Source organism: Delphinapterus leucas, chromosome 11, assembly GCF_059928025.1.
Source record: "Delphinapterus leucas isolate spDelLeu-1000000601 "Yukka" chromosome 11, BTC_Dleu_Yukka2, whole genome shotgun sequence".
Classification (NCBI taxonomy): Eukaryota; Metazoa; Chordata; class Mammalia; order Artiodactyla; family Monodontidae; genus Delphinapterus; species Delphinapterus leucas.
In genome coordinates, this window is record NC_143139.1 from 86,489,453 (window position 1) to 86,509,344 (window position 19,892).

Here is a 19,892-nt window from a genome sequence, read left to right on the forward strand (position 1 = left end):
AGATTTCACTCTGCCTTCAAAATGATTGAAGCTGGGAACTCAGGTGTTTAAGCCCAACGCACAGCCCAGCCCCTTTCCTAAGTGTTCCCAAGTCTAGACATCACCGTGTGACTTATAAATGAGGCCACCCTATCGTTCAATGATTAAACCTTATGGCCGTGGACCTGCAAATTCTGCCCTGCGGTGCCTGACTGTTTAAGAGGCAAAAAGCTCAGCCGATGCTGATCCCTTGCTAAATATAACAGCCTTCTCTTCTGCAGTGGTTGTTTTTCCCTTTTTGAATAATCACCCCAAACTACGTGCTCTGCAGCCTGCTGGGCTTCCTCTTCCACAGTGGCCACTGGGAATGTTAAGAGCTCGGGGGTCTAGGCAGGGCTATGGGGAGCAGAGCAGTATGGTGAAAGCTCAGGCTTTTGCTGGCTGGATGACCTCAGGCAAACCTGGACCTCACAGGTCTCAGTTTCCTCATCTGTAAAATGGGGTCAGCAAGTCCTAACTCTTGGGGCTGTTGTAAGGAGGAGAAGTAAGTACAGTGCCTGGCCCTCAGGTGTTCACTGAATGGCAGTGACTATAACTGTCTGTCAGAACGACACGGTGATACAGGGTCTTGGGCCACATTTAAAGGGGTGACAAGCCCACAGCACATCATCACACGGGCCTCTCCCCTCCCCATTCCTCCCACACACATCCTCCCCTTCCCCACATTTGTACTGAGGCAAGAACAGGTTAAAATTAATATCCAGCCTGCATGCCTACACACAGCAGGGCAGCCAGCCATCTTCCTGGGCTGCTTTGGGGAGTGGAGAAAATTCCGCGCAGACTGTGTGTATTTGAGGCTCCAACCAAAAGAATCACTACCCTCTTCCCTCCACAGCCACTTCCCATGATGCTCATTGATTGACATCTGTCAGCCTAAAGAGAGGCTGTTCCAGAACAGTGCCTCTCAAAGGGGTCCTGGACATCTGGTCAAAATGAAGATTCTGAATCCACAGGTCTAAGGTGGGGCCTGGGATTCTGGGGTTCTAGCAAACTCCCAGGTGATGCACCAGTGCTGTCAGCCCAGGGACCACACTTTGAGTAGCATGATCTTAGTGCTTTGTCTTTGGCCTAACATACCAACATTTTTAAAGCAGCAGCAATATTCTTAATAATAACAGTAACTAATATCTATTATGTGTTAACCACGTGCCAGTGGACTTTATCTCATTTAGTCCTAACTACAGCCCCATTGTACAGGGTCACCAAGGCACCGAGGAGATAAACATTGCCCAAAGTCACGTTGCCTGTAAGAGATGGAGCGAGGACTTGAACCCAGGCAGGCTGAGCCCAGAGGCTGCTGGTTCTTGAGGCTGTGGATAAAGTTGGGACAGACAGCAAACATGGCAGGTGACAGAATCTCTCAAAGGATCCCAAACAGTCCCCAAAGCCCAGTGTGATGGGCCCCCTCCAAGCAGATGAAGTTTTTTACAGGGTCCCATGTGAGGTTCTGTGAGGTCAGGAGTTGGGGACTGAGCAGCAGGGAAGAAACAGGGCCATAAAACACAGCATTAGCATCACTTAGTGAGAACAAGTTTGAGTTCTAATCCCGGCAACAGGAGCTGGCAGCTTCCCTGCCATTCATAGGTGTGATCTCACACCCGGCCACGTTCCACTGCTCCACGGGAGCTGCAAGGCACTGAGTCAGAGGCAGCTCAGGCGACCTTTTCTTACCAAGAGGCCCAGAGGCCATTTGCAGTGGGAATGAATGGTTAGCCAAGTCAAGTTGGAGGCCAGCGTAGGGCGTTCCTGCTCTGGCCTGGTTGATGGTCAGAGTTCAAGGCAAAGGCACAGCTCCGCATGGGCCCCACGGGTCCAAAGCTCCCCAGGATCACCAAACGGCTTTCACTTAGAAAGGCTGTGCCCGGCCATTACCACGGTGACACCAGCCAGGAGGCCACCTTGCAGCCAAGGCCCCTAATTAATTAAATGACCCCCAGCTCTTTGTGAAGAGTCTGGCCAACTCAGGACAACACTCTAGCAAGTTGCCATGATGCAACCAGCCCCATGGGAATCCAAGGCAGCTCCACCGTGAGCCTCTTCCTCTCTGGCCTGTTAATTCATGTCAATGCGTGGATGTTTCTTCAGACAGAAGCAGGTTGGAAGCCAAGAGTTGTATCAGCAGGCTCTGAGGAGAGGCGTCCTGACGCCAGGGAGCACAGCATATAGAAGAAAGACCTTTTTCTTCAAAGAACATTATCCTACCATTCGCCTTCGCCACCACCAGCCTTTTAACCTTCTAAGAGGTTCTGAACATATAATCCTGTGTAAATCAGCTCTCAATCCTCAATTTCCCAAAACTCCCCATAAGAGATGGTGTTTCCTCAGATGACCCTGATTTTTTTTTCTCCTGCCATGAAAAATGTGTTCTATCTCCAGAACTGAAACAGCAAAGCAGATTTTTATTTGTCCAGGCCAGGGCCCACTTAGGAGGTCCTCAGAAGGGCCTGGGATGTTTCTATCTACAGATACAGTCATCCCTTGTTCTGGACCTGCCCCCTTCAAGGGCTGAGCGAAGAATGTCATTATTGCATGTGTCAGTGCCACAAGGGAAGTGGAATTAATGACTAAGAAACTGCAGGCAGATTTACACTCCCTGTATGGCGCTGAGGTTTGTAAACAGGAGACAGTGGCCAGGGCTGACCGGGTAGGCACCGATGGAAAGTTAGCGCCAGCAGCAATGATAGAGCAAGCGACAAGCCCACCCCGAGCACGCAGTTAGATTCCAGGAGACAGCACTTGGCCAAAGGCTGGTTGGCGTACCACCTGCATCAGATCCTCCGTCTGGGGAGGAAAGGGGGATGCTGACTGCCATAATGCAGATTCCATGGCCCAGCCCAGACCTATTGAATTCGAGGATGAGGACAAGCTGGGATGGGCACTTTTTACAAGCTTCCCTGGTGATTCTGCTGCACTCTTTAGTTTGACCTTAAACCACAGTCAATGTGGCTGGGATGGCACTCCTTCCATAACTTAAATACTATGCAGTCATATTAAATGCTAGATGATTAAGGAAAATTCATGAACTGCCCATCTATAAAGAGGAGAATTTAAAACAAGCTACTTCCTTGAAGGGACTCAGTGACCTGCATTAATTTGCCCCTGGGAAAGGGAAGGTTTGCTCCCAGAGGACATCTGGCTCATCCTAGCCTGAGGCAGGCCTGTGGATGCCGGGAGGCCACGGAAGCTGGCTGCTCATGGGTTACTTCATGCTCTGCAGGCCACCTGGAGCTCCCACACCTGGTCAAAGTGAATGTGTCCAGAGGGGGAGAGAGGAGGTGAGCTCTGGAGCCCCCCATCCTGCCTGCTCTGTGAGAGAGGGTCTAGCCGGGGCTGTGAGAAGCCCCCTCTTATGGGGATCCGCTGGAAATCTCTAAGAAACCATCCCAAGGCCCCCTGCAGGAAATGGTCTCCAGTAGCACAAGAGATGCTACACAGGCAACATCAGCGTCACAAAAATACTGAAATTGCGAGGCTTGTTCAGCTGGGACTCGAGTGGCCAAGCAGGGGTTTATTTTTGGACTCTCGCATTCCTGAAAGCCAAATGCAACACCAACTCAGAAATCTAAAGCTCTACGACTCTTCTTCCAGGTTTCAATAGCTCTGGGGGGAGGACAGACCAGACCAGAGAGCTGAGGTTACTTCTGAGTTGGACGGCCTCAAGGAGTAGCATCTGATCACTCTGACACTGTTCATACCACAGCCTGAATAAGCTTAGGATTCCGCAACTGTGATTTATCAAGCTCCAAGCCCAGCAGAGCCCCAGCCAGAGCTGCTAAGAAAGCCAGCCTCAGCCCCCTGGCCCTGTCATCAGTCACAGGAACTTGGCCCAGGTGCCCCCTGCACAGCGAGGCACTCAGACAAACATGTCACAGCCTCAGTTTCCTCGTCTGCAAATAAGGTGACAGGAGCACTGACCCCACGAGGTTGCTGTGGGGATCGCATCAGATTGTGTGTATGATGAAGGGCGAGAAGGCATAACCAGCAACATTATCACTGGCAGATGTCAGAACTACAAGGGCCCCAGAATGTTCTATGCCAGCCCCCTCGTTTTACAGATGAGGAAACCGAGTCCCAGGGAGATTAAAGTACAGGCCCAAGTTCACGAAGCTAACAGCAGTACTGGAACGGCAACAGGGGTCCTGATTCCCACTCCACTCCTGGATATATCATACCCTGGGTGGGGATTCCTAACCAAATTCCAAACCACAGCTAGCAGCAGGACTGAAACTGCCACCCAAAAACAAAGGGTTTAAATTCACATTTACATGTGAGGCAGGCCCCAGCACAGCGAAGTCCCCAGAACTGCTGCATTATTAATAAACTGAGATGGGGGCATGGGGCGGAGGTGACAGCCACGCCTAAGCATGCTGGCCATTTAGGACCCGTTTCACAGCACGATGCGTGATTTCATTTCCATCTGACGCCAGGGGGCTGTCCTCACACAGACCTGCTGGGGACACTTTTCAGTCCAATTCAGTCCGATCCTTGTTCCAATATCTGAAGCCTGATTTGATATCACACGTGAGTAGGCATACCTGGGCGGTTCTTCTCCCATTATTTCTTAATTCACTGAAAACATTGCTTTTAAATATTAACTTCAGGCGGCCACTGAATCACTGACCTTGGGAACCAATGAAAAAGGGACACAAAAGACCGAAGAAACATTAGTTTTCCAAAGGGAAAGGAAATTAGCCAACTGAGTTTAGCTGATCCAGGTAAGCAGAACAAAGAAAAAAAAAAGTTTTTTAATTTCTTAAGATGGTAGGATACATATAACACACACACGCAAATTAAAGGGCATGGCTTTAAATTTTATATGTTAACCATGGGTGATTTTAAAGATAAGTGAAAGAGAAGAGTCCTCAGAGGTTATTTTTATACTGACAGAATCCCTCTTAGGCGAAAAACGGGCATATAGCAATTAGAGCGCAAAGACGGATCAGAGAGGGAAGAGATATGGGGACATATGTATATGTATAACTGATTCACTTTGTTATAAAGCAGAAACTAACACACCATTGTAAAGCAATTATACTCTAATAAAGATGTTAAAAAAAAAAAAAAAAGACGGATCAGACAGGGAAGGAATAAGAGCCCGGGCTGCAGTCTGTCCCCGCCCCCACCCCCAGAGGCCTCATTCATCACCTCCTCACAAGCAGCAGCTTCTTTTCCTTCCAGGGGAAGCTCTCAGCTCTCAGTGTCCATTATCCCTGCTCCACAGCCCCTCTCCCCGCGCTGGACGCCCCCATCGCCCTCCACTCCCCCCCCATCCTCTCCCCACCCCCCGGCACAATCCATTTGGATGCTTGTCAGCCCGCTAATTACCGCCCGGCCAACCTGCTACCAGGGATGTTGTCACAGAAGCACCTCCAGCTACAAAGGCACAGCCCCCACCCAGCTCTGCCAGCCCAACCCCCAAGGCGCATGCTCAGTCCCAGGTGGAAATTTCCTGCCACTCCATCAGGCCGGTTGCCTCCATGGGCCTCACCCACACCCATCACTCAGTGCCTACCCTCAGGGAGGTTGGGGCAGGGGTCTGTGGTCATTACAGGGACTTAAGGAGCAGCCTGGGTGTGTCCATGCCCCTGGACGTTTGTGCTTGTCATTTCCTCTGCCCGGATCCCCCCACACCCTACTGTCTGCAACTAACTTCTCCAACTGACCCCCTCCTCCGCACCCACCCCCTGCAATGAGCCCCCGAAACGCACATATAGGTCCCCTTTCCTAACCTTGCTCACCATTACTTACAGGCTTCATTCACACAGAGACCGTTTCTGTTTTATTCATTGCAACATCTCCAGTGCCTGGCAGGTAACTGGTGTTCTGTATACGCCAATGAGCTGTGGCTGACATGGTCCCCAAGTATTAAGAAGGAACTTTATGAAACCATACAACAATAATAGGGCATCTGATTCCACCCAACCCAGCCCCCAGCCCCCTGCCACTGCGTCTTCTTTGACCTGGCTAAACTCTCAAGTGTTGAATCCCTGCTTGTCCCAAAATCATTGAGCCTCAACGTGCTCATCTTTAAAATGGAGCAATAATAGTGCCCACTCCAGAAAGGCTGGGAGAGAATTCACGACAACAGCTAGTGGTAATCATGATAATTCCCAGTTATCAAGCCCTTACTGTGTGCCGGGCACTGGGCACCATCCTGTTAAACCTCTCAACAGCTCATTCATGAAATTCTCACTAAAAGAGTATTTCTGCTTTCTCAGTGAATTTAAACTGAGTCTGAGGAAGATGAAGTAACTTGCCCTAGGGCACACAACTAATGAACAGGAGAGCTGGGTCTTGCTAAACCCAAAGACCCCACTCTGAAGCTCGGTACCAACACTGACAAAGCAAGTAACACAGTGCCTGGCGTTTAGTGGGTGTCTATAAATAAGGCTGAATCGGAGTCTCCGGAGATGCAGGCGCCACCAAAGCCACACCGCACCGCCTTGTCCCCACCCTAAGTCTTTTCTTATTCAAATCAGTCCCATCTTCAAAAGCACATCCACTGGTGTTTCTTGCTGCTCTCTGCAGGGCCAGGCAACACAGCTGAACAAAAGGCAGAATCAGACCAGAGGGTCTGGGAAGCACATCCCTAAAATGATGCAACAGTGAGTCAATTCTCCAGCAAGCAATCCTGGGAAATCTGCTCTAGATAAGGTACCGATCAAGATCCTGAAAATCATGGACCTACCCTTCAAGTTGCTTACAATCCCATGGAGAGGGCAATGGACAGGCTCTCCCTGCCTTGCACCCATTCATCCTTCTACTAGTAGGAGCACCCTGACATTGCACTGGGGCCCACCCCTACCCCACTGTTAAAAGAGACTGACAGTCAAGATACTGCACCCTCCCCATGCCAATGGGTAGACACATGACCTACAGTTTGGCCAAGGAGATGCTCTTCCTAGGACTCTGAGACCCTTCCCAGCAAAGTGTTCTTTTGTGAGATCACAGGCAGAAACTGATGTAGAAGTCCTTCCGGGCCTCATTCCCCCATTTCCACCCCCAAGTCTCCCTCATGCTCCTAAGAGGAGAATTGAGTCTCACTTTGCCCAGAGTATGAATTTTCCCATCCCTGACAAGAGCCAGGAGAGAATCTCCCCTGTCCTCTTTGCTCACTCATGTCATGTATGTGCCTTACACTCCATCATCCCCTCCATAAGATGGGCCTCTGACTACTTCACTTGACTGGTACTAGTTGAAATACCGTCTTCAGGACCCATCCAGATTAATTCTTACAATAATTTACTCTCTCACCCCAATAAAGACATAGTAAATTATTGCGGAATTTGGCCTTTTTTTCTGGCTGATGGGGGGTTCAGTCAGGTTGTTTTGACCAATCTTGCAAGAAAGGTACAGGAAGTCCAACGATATTCCCTGACAAATAATGTTCTACCCTATAAAATATTACCAGGTGTTATAAACTGAATTGTCTTCCCCTCCCCCCAGCAAATTCAAATGTTGAAGCCCTAACCCTCAATGTGACTATTTGGAGGCAGGGCCTTTAAGGAGGTGACTAAGGTTGAATGAGGTCATAAGGGTGGGGTCCTGATCTAACAGGACTGAAGTCCTTGGAGGGAGAGGAAGAGACCCCAGGAGCACGTGCTCCCTGAGGAAAAGCCATGTGAAGCCACAGGGAGAAGGCAGCCATTTGCAAGCCAGGAGGAGAGGTCTCACCAGAAACCAGCCCTGCCGGCACCTTGATCTTTGACTTCCAGCCTCCAGAACTGTGAGAAAATTAATTTCTGTCATTTAAGCCACATAGGCCACGGTATTGTTCCAGCAGCCCAAGCAGACTAATATGCCAGTCGTTGTCTGCACTACCTAAATCACAGTCAACACATAATATAAAAGGGGGAGTCAGTCACGGTCAATACCCGGAACAGGAAGCAGAGACGGCAGGTACTACCTAAATCACAGTCAACACATAATATAAAAGGGAGAGTCATTCACGGTCAATACCCAGAATAGGAAGCAGAGACGGCAGGATAGGAACCCTCATTCACCCCTGCGTCCCCAACAAGTAGGGAAGAGTCCAGTCCCATAACAGACATTCAATAAACACGTGTTGAGTTGAACTGAATCAAACATGCTGAATCCCATCAGTCATAATTTTTATAAGAATGTTCACCCAGGGCTTCCCTAGTGGCGCAGTGGTTGAGAGTCCGCCTGCCGATGCAGGGGACACGGGTTCGTGTCCTGGTCCGGGAAGATCTCATATGCCGCGGAGCGGCTAGGCCCATGAGCCATGGCAGCTGAGCCTGCGCGTCCGGAGCCTGTGCTCCGCAGCAGGAGAGGCCACAGCAGTGAGAGGCCCGCATACCGCAAAAAAAAAAAAAAAAAAAAGAATGTTCACTCATCCACCCACTACCACCAACCTGGGCCAAAATCTACAAGTTGCTGATGTCAGATTCCCAATTCCACTCTGGTCCACGTTGATTCTATACTTGCGGGTGAGACCGCAAACCCGTGTATGCAATACCAAGGTGTGTATGTATACATTGCCATGTATACAGTGCCATCTCACTTTATTTTACTCTCCCTACCATCCATGAGACAAATTACTTATTTTGCAGGAGAAAGAAACTGATCCTGCCGAAAGGAACTCTCTGAGTCCCCACAGGTCATAAAGGCAACACCCCAAGTTCCAGCCCAGGTACTTGGATTCTGTGGCCAATACTACTTCCACTGGGCCACACCTGTTTCCAAGTGTCGTGAAATCCATGCAACCACGGGGTAAAGGAGAAACACCCCAAGTCCTGGCACTGTGATGCTTCTTTTCTCCATTGTTTAAACCCTGGGGAGAACTAGCTCAGATATCAGACTGTTCAAATGTCGTGGGCGATCTGGCTGGGGAGCTAATCAGAGCAATTTGAGTGCACGGCTAAACGAGGACACCCCTTCCTGGACCAAGCCCTGCCTTTATGGCAACACTTCATAAGAACCATTCCCTTACAATACAACTGTCAAATCCAGCAACCGCAGGCCAGAAACATCCCAGCTGAACCCCGCCAAGCTGCTTTCTGATGTACTGTACACACAAATACCAATATTCCCCAGATGTTCTCCATGTAAAACATTTGGTTTGAGACACAGCCCTCCTTTCCCAAAAACTCTTACATTTGTTTAATGGACTCATACAGTTCAGCTAAAATATCCTGGAGCAGACATCTGAAGCCAGCCAGGCTCTGATGCAAGCATCCCATCTGCAGAAAAGAAGAACAAGTAAATAAGACGGTCCTCCCCAAGATTTATGCTCCCTGCATCTTTAAGCAGGTCATAAAATGTAAGCTATGTACGGATAATAATGCAAGTTGCTTTCAAGTGTGTTTCTGAGTCCATCTCGGTACTAATCTAAGACTGATGTTCAAAAGGGCAGTGGGTCTGGCTGGCATGCTAAGGAGGAGGCCACATTCTGTTTCTTACTCCCTCAGAAAAAAAGTGAAAAAAATCTGTCACTTGAGCAACCTAGATGATTGAGGTGAAGGTAGGTTTTCTCTTGGTTTTAGTTTTCCAAATATAGCAATAGCTCCTTTATTCCAAAGTCACTTGTCCCTCCGGAACACAGGTAAGATATGGCGAAATGGGAAATGTACTGGACCTTGAATCAAGAGACTCAGCTCAGCCACATACTGAGTGAGCCTGGCCAGGCCAACTCTCCCCAGAATGGCTCATTCTTTTACAAGAGAAAACAGAATCTCATTAGGTTCATTGTCAGGGCCCATTCAGCTCTGAAGACTGTATGAGAAAGGAAACGAACTCTTAGAAAAGCCACCCCAAGAAATGGCATAGAATCCATCCACTGAGCCCCTGAAGATGGTCACCCAATGTTTTCCTGCTAACACAATTCTAACAAGCTTGTCATGGCAAAGCTGTAGAGAAGTGGAAATATGGAACTAGAAAGCCACTAGAGACAGCCTCCCTGGTGGAATCAAGACAGGACGACCGGCTTTTACCTTTCGTCTTTTAACTTTTCTGTGTCTTGTGAGTTTTCAGTATTGAGCATGCATTATTTTTGCTAGAGGGAAAAGAAAAATGTTATCATTTAAAAGGGTCACAAAAAGGCATGGAAGCTGATGAAGGAGCAGATACACAAACTATAAATAGCACACATGAGAACTCCAAAATACAGTACTGAGAACCATTTAGAAGTTCCCCAAAAGACTTCGAGAAAAGGTTTAACTACCTTCAAGGTACTTTGTTTTAAGAAAGCAAGAAAGTGTGCATCCAACTGAGAAAGATTTCCATAAGAAATGGCTACAATTTTTTAAAAGATTGGCTTGTAAATAAGCGAGCTTCAATTACCTGGAAAACTATATTTAGAGCTCTCTATTATAACCTTTTAGTATTTCCACTTAACCAATGCATCAGATTAACAAGAATTCTCCACTTTCTTCACTGGGCTCATGTCACGTTGAACCCTAGGGGCCGCTGGGCTGCTCTCTGCTTCTCCCACCCTCTTCTGTTTTACTAGCCAACTTCCCACCACCATCCCAGCCAAGCCAACTGCCCCAATATGGCAGCTTCTATAGTCCATGGAGCACCTCATCCTCCCAAAACGCCAGCAAATCATGGTATAATTGTAACTTCCTCCATTTGAGGATAAAGATCCCCAGGTTCATCACTGCCAAGAAAAGGCAAAATGCAATGAGACAACATACAAAAAATGCCCAATACTGTCCAACATACAGTACATACTGCAAAGCCCCTTTTTAAATTATTATTATTAACAAATAGGCCACATGCAGAAATGTGTGTAAGAACCCTGCAGCGAGACCTTCAAAATACGAGGTTGAGAGGATGGTGTCAGAGGGCAAAGTGAGACAGGGCTTGGGAGAAAAGGAACAGCTGTAGCCTCTTTTGAAAGAGGACATTTCGGGTCACCCCAGTAAAAGAAGTCCTTCCAAATGTACTTCTGTAACCCCCAGGGAATCGATTTTGCAGGACAGAATTGCAGGACACAAAAGTCACCACAACTGGAGCCTAACAAGAAAACAAGCCAGCTGCTGATTTACAAGCAGCCTCTGATGCAACAGAGCAAAAGGTCCGCGGCTCAGGTCCAGTGGGATGGCTCTGGACACACCAGCCCTCCGTGGAGGAAGCACACTGGGAGCCCCATAGGGGAGGGGCCTCACCTTGCTGTGGGCAAGGTCCCAGGTGGACCAGGCATGGATGGGACACCTTCAGGAGTGCAGACCCTTGGGCCTCTGTCATCACCATGCTCCACCATGGTCTCAGCTCCAGCCGTGCACCCAAGCGTCTGTTTAAAGATGGTGATGCCCGGGCCCCACCCGCAGAGAGCTGCTAAAAGGTCCCTATAGGTGATGCTAATGCTCCGCCGGGACTGAGAACAAAGCGGTGTAGCCGGAAGAGCCCACAGAGGGGTCAGACAGACCTGAGTTTTTAACTCTGGCGCTACCTTGCTTACTTGAGCAAATCAGTTACCCTTTCTGAGCATCAACTTTTTTAACTGCAAAGTGGGATCATGACAGAGCTGCTGTGAAATAAGATGATGCACGTAAACGGCCTCATGGAGGGTGATTATTCTACAAATGTTCTCTCCTCTCCCTTCGCTCCCCTTCTTTCAAGGTTCTCCCAGGTGCGTCAGGAGTTCTGGGCATCTCCCAACTCTAAGGGGCTTCCTGCCTTGCTAGGTGGGAGAAAAAAGGACGGGAGGGAGGCACATCTTTCCTTATGTTGGATGCCCCCCATCACGCACTCAGAAGCCCTGCTGGTGAAGTAGGCATATTATTCTACAACAAAACTACGCAAAGAATGGAGAGTCACAAGCAGCAAAATGAGGGAACACCTAGCTTGTAAGATTTGCTTTGCTTTTCCTGGCGAGAGGAAGACCTAACCTGGGTGTGACACTTTCTCGGGAAGTCCCTGCCTCTGCCTCTGTCTCTCCTGTTAGCTGCAAGCCCCTACACCTGGCAGCACAGGGGTGAGGTATAGTAGGCCCAGGGGAATGTCTGAATTTATTATGCTCTTTGAGGCCAGGGGTGGGCATTTGTAGATCAACAGAGCTCCTAAGGCCCACACGTGTTAGTCCCCTCAACAGGCATTTCCTAAATATACCTGACTCTGATTCTGAGCAACTGGCAGAAAAGGATATAAAGGCACATTCGGCATTTTGGGGGGGCAGCAGCTCAAGGTCCAGTGACAGAGGAGCAGCCCCGCAGCACTTCCACGCTGGCATTCCCATTCAAGTAGTGCAGACTTGGGCCAGTGACTTAATTTTCTGTGCCTCAGTTTATCCACTGTAAAATGAGGATGATAATGCTGTGCATCTCTTAGGGTTACCATGAGGGTGAATTAGGTCAGTGATTCAACGTGCTTAGACTACTGCCTGGCACAATTCCTGCTATGTAATTGTTTGCTATTATTATTACTCCATGGGAAAATAACAGGCAAAGAGACCTCAAACTGCGGTTCCAATATAAAGGCGTGGGGTCTTAGGGCCCTCCAGTTATCACAAAAGAAGGTGTGGACTGAAGAAGGTGGCGGGGGGCATATCCTCAGATGAATACAACGAGCTTTCCATTACTGTGTTTCCCAAGGACAGACCATGGACCAACCCCATCACCTTCCCTTGTGTTATCTGGTTAAAATGCTGAAGATTCCCAGGTCTCCCTAAGTCGCACCCCAGCCCTGCTGGACCAGGCTCTCTGGGGTGGGTGCCAAAGATGGTGCATTTTAACTGGCACACCCAGGAGATTCCCATGTCCCCACAAATCTAAGAGCCCTTAGACTGGCTAAGCTCATTAACTAGAGGGTCATGTCCATTTGCCCACCATCACAGCCTGAGAGGCTTGCACATAGTACGTGCTCAACAAATATCAGATGAATCCATTCCAGAGTTACAACTCAATAAGTGGTCAGTCAGTTGTTTTGAAGGTGGCAGGCACATGCAAAGCAATGCTAAATCAGACAGACAACTTCATGCATTTATTCTAAAAATCTTCACCGTGCTTACTGTATACCAGGCACTGTTCTAGACGCTGGAGATGCAGAGAAGGTGATGAACGAGGTTGTTTAGAGATAATTAAAATGGTGACAAGTGCTGTGAACGGAGCTAATAAAGCAAGGAAACGGGTGGAGCATGTCCCTGCTGTCATTAAACTCGGCCTCTAGAGCAGCGCCACCCTTTAGAACTTTCTATGATAATGGAAATGATCTTTCCTGCATTGTCGGATGGTTGCCACCAGCCCCATAGGGTTATCCAGAACTTAACATGTGGCTAGTATGCCCAAGGAACTTAAGTTTTTAATTTTATTTCACTGTAATTAATGTTAACTTTAATAGGCACGTGTGTCCACATGAGACAGCACAGGTCTAGGGGCGGAAAGAGATTAGTAGACTGGAAATTATAACACAAGGCACTCAGTGCTATGAGGGTGAGGGAGGTGGGTAGAGCACCATGTGTTATCAAATGCCTCTCACCCAATTACCAGATGCCCTAATGTTCTCTGGCTCTGGGGATTGAAAGAACAAGGTGAGGTACAAGGCATTGTACTTGGGCTGGAATTTTTATAGGCCATGATCAGTTGGAAGTGGTATGCAGCCCGGCCAAGCCCCAGAGACTGTGGTTCAAGAACACACCACCATCCACAAAGCCTGCCCACAGCTGCCAGAGAGATCTCTCTCTTCCCCGTCATTCCGCTGATGGTCATTTTGTCCTTGGCTACAACGTCCCACTGGGCCCTGCATGGATTTTACGAGATTTCTTCGCTTCAAGCATAAGTACGGATACAAGCCTCCTAAATTCCACCGGAAAATTGGTGGCTAATCCAAACATTTCATAAAATTAGAACTCATTGTGGGGCTGAAAGGAATTCAGACTGTGCCGCCACCAGAGAAATGCAAAATATTTGTTATAATTTTTTCCTTCATGAGCTGTTTCAAGCAGCAAGTGCTTTTTCAGCTTGAAGTTAAAGGAGGCGCTGGGGCGGCGGGGGGAAGGAATGGGAGAGTTTTTGTTTTTGTTTTGTTTTCTCTGTGGTTTGCAAAAAGTATCACCAGATGATGAAAAATCGAGGAATCCTGCTGACTCCCTAATCCCTCGGCTAGCAGAGATAATAAACTTTCCCCATCTCGGCTGCACCTTGCCTTTATAAAGATGGTGTTTTTCTTGGAAAATGGTACAGCTGCTCCTTAATTTTCTTCTTAGGCTTTAGCCCCAGAGTTTTTTCTAGGCTGAGATTTCATCAGCAAGAGAGAGATGGCAGTCATTCATTCAGGCACGCATGCAGGCATGTCACCAATACTGATTTGCCAGGCACCATGCTAGCACTTGAGATAACACCAGTAAACAAAACTGGTGAAAATCCATGCCCTGGAAGAGCCTGCCTTCCAGTGAAAGAGGACAAACAAGGGAGGAGTTGGTGACTGCCACTTGCAATTTGGAGACAAGACCTGAAGACTCACCAAATGCAGAAACTGGATGGGGCTGGAAAGTAAGCTCCAAATCAGTCCCAGAACTCTCATCTCACAGAGAAATTAGCTGAAGCCATAGAAGAGGCGTAATTCGCCCCAGGTCACACAGCTCAAGTTGTGGCAATGGTGGGGCTGGCCCCCAAGCCTCCTGACGACATCCCCAGACTCCTAACACTCCACAGCCATTCCACAAACACGAAGTGCCTTCTTCTTGTGCACCAGGCACAGAACCAGGCACAGGGAGGACATAAATGAGTAAGACACGGAATAACTGGCTTCATGGAACCAAGTTCCTCCAGCTGCTATTTTCACAAGCCTGGACACAACTTCTCTGAGCGGTAAGTCTGGGTTCAGTGGAAGTCCACCCCACAGCGTGTGGGTGAAGGACCAAAGCAGGAAGCTGCAGAAGCCTCCAAGGATCCGCGCCCATGAGAGGCCATGGAGCCCAATGATTACAACCTTGACCCTGAAGTCAGACAGCCCAGCCCTAGATCCCAGCTCTGTGACTTTGGGCAAGTCTTGTGACCTCTCTGAGCCTCTCCTTCCTGGTCTGCAAAATGAAGGTACTAATAATACAGGCTCAAAGGAGAGGTAGCAGGCAAGGTAGTTAGAACAATGCCTGGCTCACACCCGCCACTCAATAAATGTTTCCTGCTATTACAACCGTTAGGGAAAGGATCCTCCTTCCGCTCTGGACCTTCCTACACATTCAAGAAGGTGGATACGACTCAGTGGAGATTTCCACTTCATTCCTCCCCTCTCCAGGATTTCTGCCATGAGCTGCCTGCACACCCACTCACACACTGGTTCCTTCCCCGAGCATTCCATTTGATTCTGCCTGGGAAACAGATATCAATTAACCACAAGGAAGATGCAAAGCGGGGTTCTCCCTGGAGCAGGTGCATCACTGCCCTGCCTTTCCACCCAAATACATTCACGTGCTGGGCTCTGAGCTCACCAGATCAACCCGAGTATCAGCCTCTTCCCTCCCACGGCTTCTGCTAGTTGGAGAAATAATTCACTTTCTGATCTACTGAGAGCTAGACAAGGTAGTAGCGTTACATCAAGGACCACCGAGAGCTTCTCAAAGTTTGCTGTCTTCTCTTATAATTGATACTGAGAAAATCATGGCTGCATAATGAATGTACTTGATGTAAAGGGATGAAATTCTAAGAGACTAAAGCACACACAAAAGAAATACAATAGGGAATCAGTGTCCTTAAATGGGCCAGCAAGGAGGGGTAAGCGTTGACCATAAAGGCTGGAGATCTAGAAATGACAAGGGGCAGCTGCACGTTCTAGAACCAAGAGGTGGCTGAGCTCCTTTGGGGCAGAGGCTGTTCCCTGTTGCCGTTGCCCAGCCCCACCCCACCACCTCCCTGGTGCCCACACAGGGCCTGGCACAGCGGTGGAGCTCAGCAAGTATTTGAATAAATGTGTTTAAACGTGCAACCTGGGAGAGGCAGAAGGAAAAATGACAGCTATTTCTACTCCTCCTTGGAAGCCGTCTAGGGTCGTAGCCGAGAGCTCAGGCAGATGTGAATTTCATTCCTGCCATCATCCTCCGGTCACAAATAGCGTGTCCCTGGGCCTCAGTTCCCTCTGCAGTAAAATGGGGGTTGTGAGAGCATCTCTCTCACTGGGACGGGGGGTGTCTAAGAACGACCGGGAAGTCAGTGAGATGATGCAGGCAACACACTCACCCCAAGGCCTGGTGAATATAAAGCGCTCCACAGAGGTGAGCTTGATAGAGTGATTTCATCTTTAAGGATGAAAGACTAGTAAACACACCGGTCAATTCTTCCTTTTAAGTGAGGATGCCAAAAACATGCCTTCCACTGGGGAGAGGGCCCCTCCTTAGTCTTCTCCTCCTGCCCGGAGTCTTGCCTCCACCCACCTGTCCCCGGGTAGAAGGAGCTCCCTGGATGCTGAACGCCCCCCCACACACACACACCCTGTCGATGCTAAAAGCACTGGGAGACCCAAATGCACAATGGAGAGCAGAGGCAGCCACAGGCCTCCAGCCTCACTGGGACCAAAAGCAAAGCCCCCTAAACTCGAAGTAGCTAAGGAATGAGTGAAGATCCCTCCAAGCAACCCAGCAGGATATGAGTTTGCCTTCCTCTGAATCCCAAATAATAACAGCTAATTTTTATTGAGAACTGGCTACATGTTGGGCACAGTTCTCGGCACTGTCCCTGACAACCCAGGAGGCAGGGTCTATTATCATCCCACTTTATAGATGAGAAAACTGATTCGCTTCTTTGAAAATGAGAACGGTCTAACTAACATAGAGCCTAGGCCAGAACTCACTTCACAGACATGCTTATAAAGCGATATCTGCCTTGAGCTGAATGGAAATGCGGACTCTCCTTACACTTGACAAAGCCTGCACCTAACAATCTGAAAAAGGTTTTGGGAGCTGAAGATACCTCCCCTTCCCGCAACAAGACCTCCTGCCAAAAACCAGGCAGTAGGAAATGAAGTCTACATTTCACCAGTTGCATTCAGCGAATCCCAGGATTCTCTTCCTATGCGCCGGCAGGGACCTTGGAGAGCATTTTGTCTTGGCCCCTAGATTTACGGGTGAAGAAAGGGGCTTCAACACCTGGGCGCCTACTCTGTGATGTCCTGTGTCCAGGCTGCCCAAGGTACAAAGACAGCTGAGACCCCATCCTGCCTTTCCCAAGAGGGCTCCTTCCAAGGATAACATTCTCTGTGGGCCACACACTTTTCTAAGAACTTGACGTACAACTCATTTATCCTCACAACCACTCCCATTTCACAGAGGAAGAAACCGAGTCCGGCTGACCATCTCAAATTTACACAGGAGGTTGGAGCAGGGTCTCAAATCCAGGCGCTCAGAACCAGCCCACACTCCCTTTGGAGTCCTGGATTGGATCGTCCACTTCCCTTCCACCTTCCTGTGAGTGTCATTGGCAGCTGGGGTGAATCACACACGAGCTGAGCCCAACTCACAATGAAATGACAACAGCCAGCAAGGATTCCTTCCAACCTGCACCCATCAACTGCTTGTGCGGCTTTCGAGCCACGTGAGCTACGAGGAGCATGACACCAGCGAGAGGGAACCGGGGACTTAAGGAAACACTGACAACGCAGCAGCTCCCTCTTTTTAAACTCCCTTTGGCCACAGCATTGCAAGTTGCGCCCTGAGCCATCTGGACACCGCCCTTCCCCTCCCCTTCCAGGGACGGAGGGAACCTACCACAGCAGCCTCTTAGCACCCTCCCACTGGAAATATCCAGCTGCCTCTCAATACCTCTAATGAAAGTAAGCGAAGTGGCATTCTTTTCTCGAGGTTAAAAGGCAAATCGCGATGGTGTTTTTTCCAGACATACATTAAACTCTGCACTCCAGCCGGTTTACAATTCCTTAAGTACTTGATTTACAGCCCAGGGAGAAAATGTTTTGAAAATCTTGCAAATGCATTTCGTGTCTCCAGCTTGCCTGCTCTGCAGAGCTGATCACCAGGGATTCTCAGATGGGGGGCGGGCGACTCCCGGAAGTGTGGGAGTGACCCAAGGAGGCCACAGAGCTCCAAAGAACCACGGGGAGCAGCCGCCAGGGGTGGGAACCGGCTTCCCTCCTCCTCCCTCCAGCCGTTCAGAGCCACAATGGAGACGCACCTGGCCGCGCTGGGCCCTCCACCGCGGTCCACCTGGTGGTAAGGAGAGGGGTGACCCAGAGCAGGGTCACCCAAGGGCCCTTCCCCACCTTCTCAGGACTGCTGGTGCACTCTCGATGCAGCTGTTCATTCGTGCATTCATTCATCCATTCATTCATTCTTACTGAACACCTACTGTATGCCTGGCACCTGGCTACAGGCCAGGATGCTGTGGTCAGACAGTGACCCTGCTTCCCTTCTAAAGGGGGAGGAAGGGGAAGCTGTATACAGACAAAGCATCAAACCCACAAGCTCTGAAGGAAACCGACACAGGGCCAAGACGGGAGGACAAGGGAGTGAGAGTTTGGATAGCCAGTCAGGACCTGAAGGATGTGGCAGATTCAGAGTTTAAGTCCTCAGCAACCCATGGGAGGGTTGAAAGCAGGGACAGCCACGACCTGGTATAAGAAGGCCACCAGGTGCTCGACGCTAGTACTTCTCAACAAAGTAGTAATACCGGCTCTGGTTTTCAAGATACTATGCACAGGATCTGCGTTGCAAGCTTCCAAATCCTACTTCTCATGGCAATCGCACTTGGTCGGATATTGGTCGCCACATTTTCAAGATGAGAAAACAAAAGCTCAGAGGAAACGTGCGGCTTGCCCAGGATCCTCCAGCTGCCGAGCCGCAGGGAGGCAAAGGAACCCAAGTCTGCCTGATTGTACAGCCATGATTTCTTTCTCCTCATTTATATACTCCCTTGCATCATTCTCAGACTCCTCCAGATGCGTTCATGACACGCCCCAACTAAGTTCTCGGGACCTCGATGGCAGGTCATATTCTGCTCTGAAACTTCCCACTGTCCTGGGCACTTTAGGAAGCCCTCATGAAATACACCCGGTTTACTGCCAGATTGAAAGGAAAAGGGGTACCAACCCCAGCGGAGGATGTGTGCTCATCACGGGGAATCTTCAGCCCAGCCCCGGTTTAACATGCAGTTAACAGCTTACCGGAGAGCCTCGCCGTGAAGTCAACATCTGGCTGCTTCTGGACCATTTCCAGAGAATTTTATCAATACAGCCAGACTCCACTCACGGTGGGTCATCTGGCCCAGCCCCTCCTGTGCCGGGGCCTGGGATCTTCTCATTCCTGCGCTGTACAGTGGCGTCTGGGCCAGCGGAATGATAAATGCATTCTGCTTTAAAGCAGATACTTCACAAATCATAACTTACAGATGCTCCAGGACTTTCATGTGGGAAAGACAAATGAGACTTAGGCTGTCTGACTCCAGAGCCACTGAGGACAGGAAGCCACAGCCAGGAAGGCTCTCTCCCCCCTAACAAGCGCATGAGCAAATGTAACAGAAAGAGAATTCGTGCAGGGAAGGGTCTGCCTGGCTTTGCAGACTCTGCTACGTAACCCGCCATTCATTTCCAGCCATTGTCTTTCCTTGCCCACAAATCGGAAAGCTCCTTGAGGTCGGGGGTGGTGACCTCCAGCCTCCACACCTCCTAAAACAGTCCCTCGCTCACTGTACTCGCTGTATTCCCTTCTGTGCCACCCTACAAGCCTGTGCGCAGGGCCTACTATGTGCCTGGCACACTGCTAGGCACAGACAGTAGGTCCAAGATGGTTAGAAGGGGCTTCCCAGCAGCCAAGACACCTCAACTCAACCCTTATCTCCTGCGGCTTCCCAGGAGGAAGTGAGATCAGACCTCCTGGAGTGGGGTGGGTGCATTTCTGTCTGCAGGCCGGGAAGTGAACCAGCTGACCTCCCGAGGCCCCCTAGGGATTC

At 49.4% G+C, this 19,892-nt stretch overlaps 1 protein-coding gene across 4 annotated transcripts in view; it reads right to left on the reverse strand.

Moving 5' to 3' along the window:
- NUAK1 (NUAK family kinase 1) overlaps positions 1-19,892 on the reverse strand; it is a 71,097-nt gene that overhangs the window by 44,518 nt on the left and 6,687 nt on the right. Inside the window, exons 1-2 of one of the 4 annotated variants that reach the window (XM_089921217.1) lie at positions 9,993-16,915; positions 9,157-9,242 (exon numbers count right to left, since the gene is read on the reverse strand). The exons of 2 other annotated variants lie outside the window; for them this stretch is intronic. The gene's annotated coding sequence lies outside the window, so the exon portion shown is untranslated. Of the gene's footprint in view, positions 1-9,156; positions 16,916-19,892 lie in introns of those variants that run through there. One more of the 4 variants, XM_089921216.1, reaches the window with a different exon arrangement.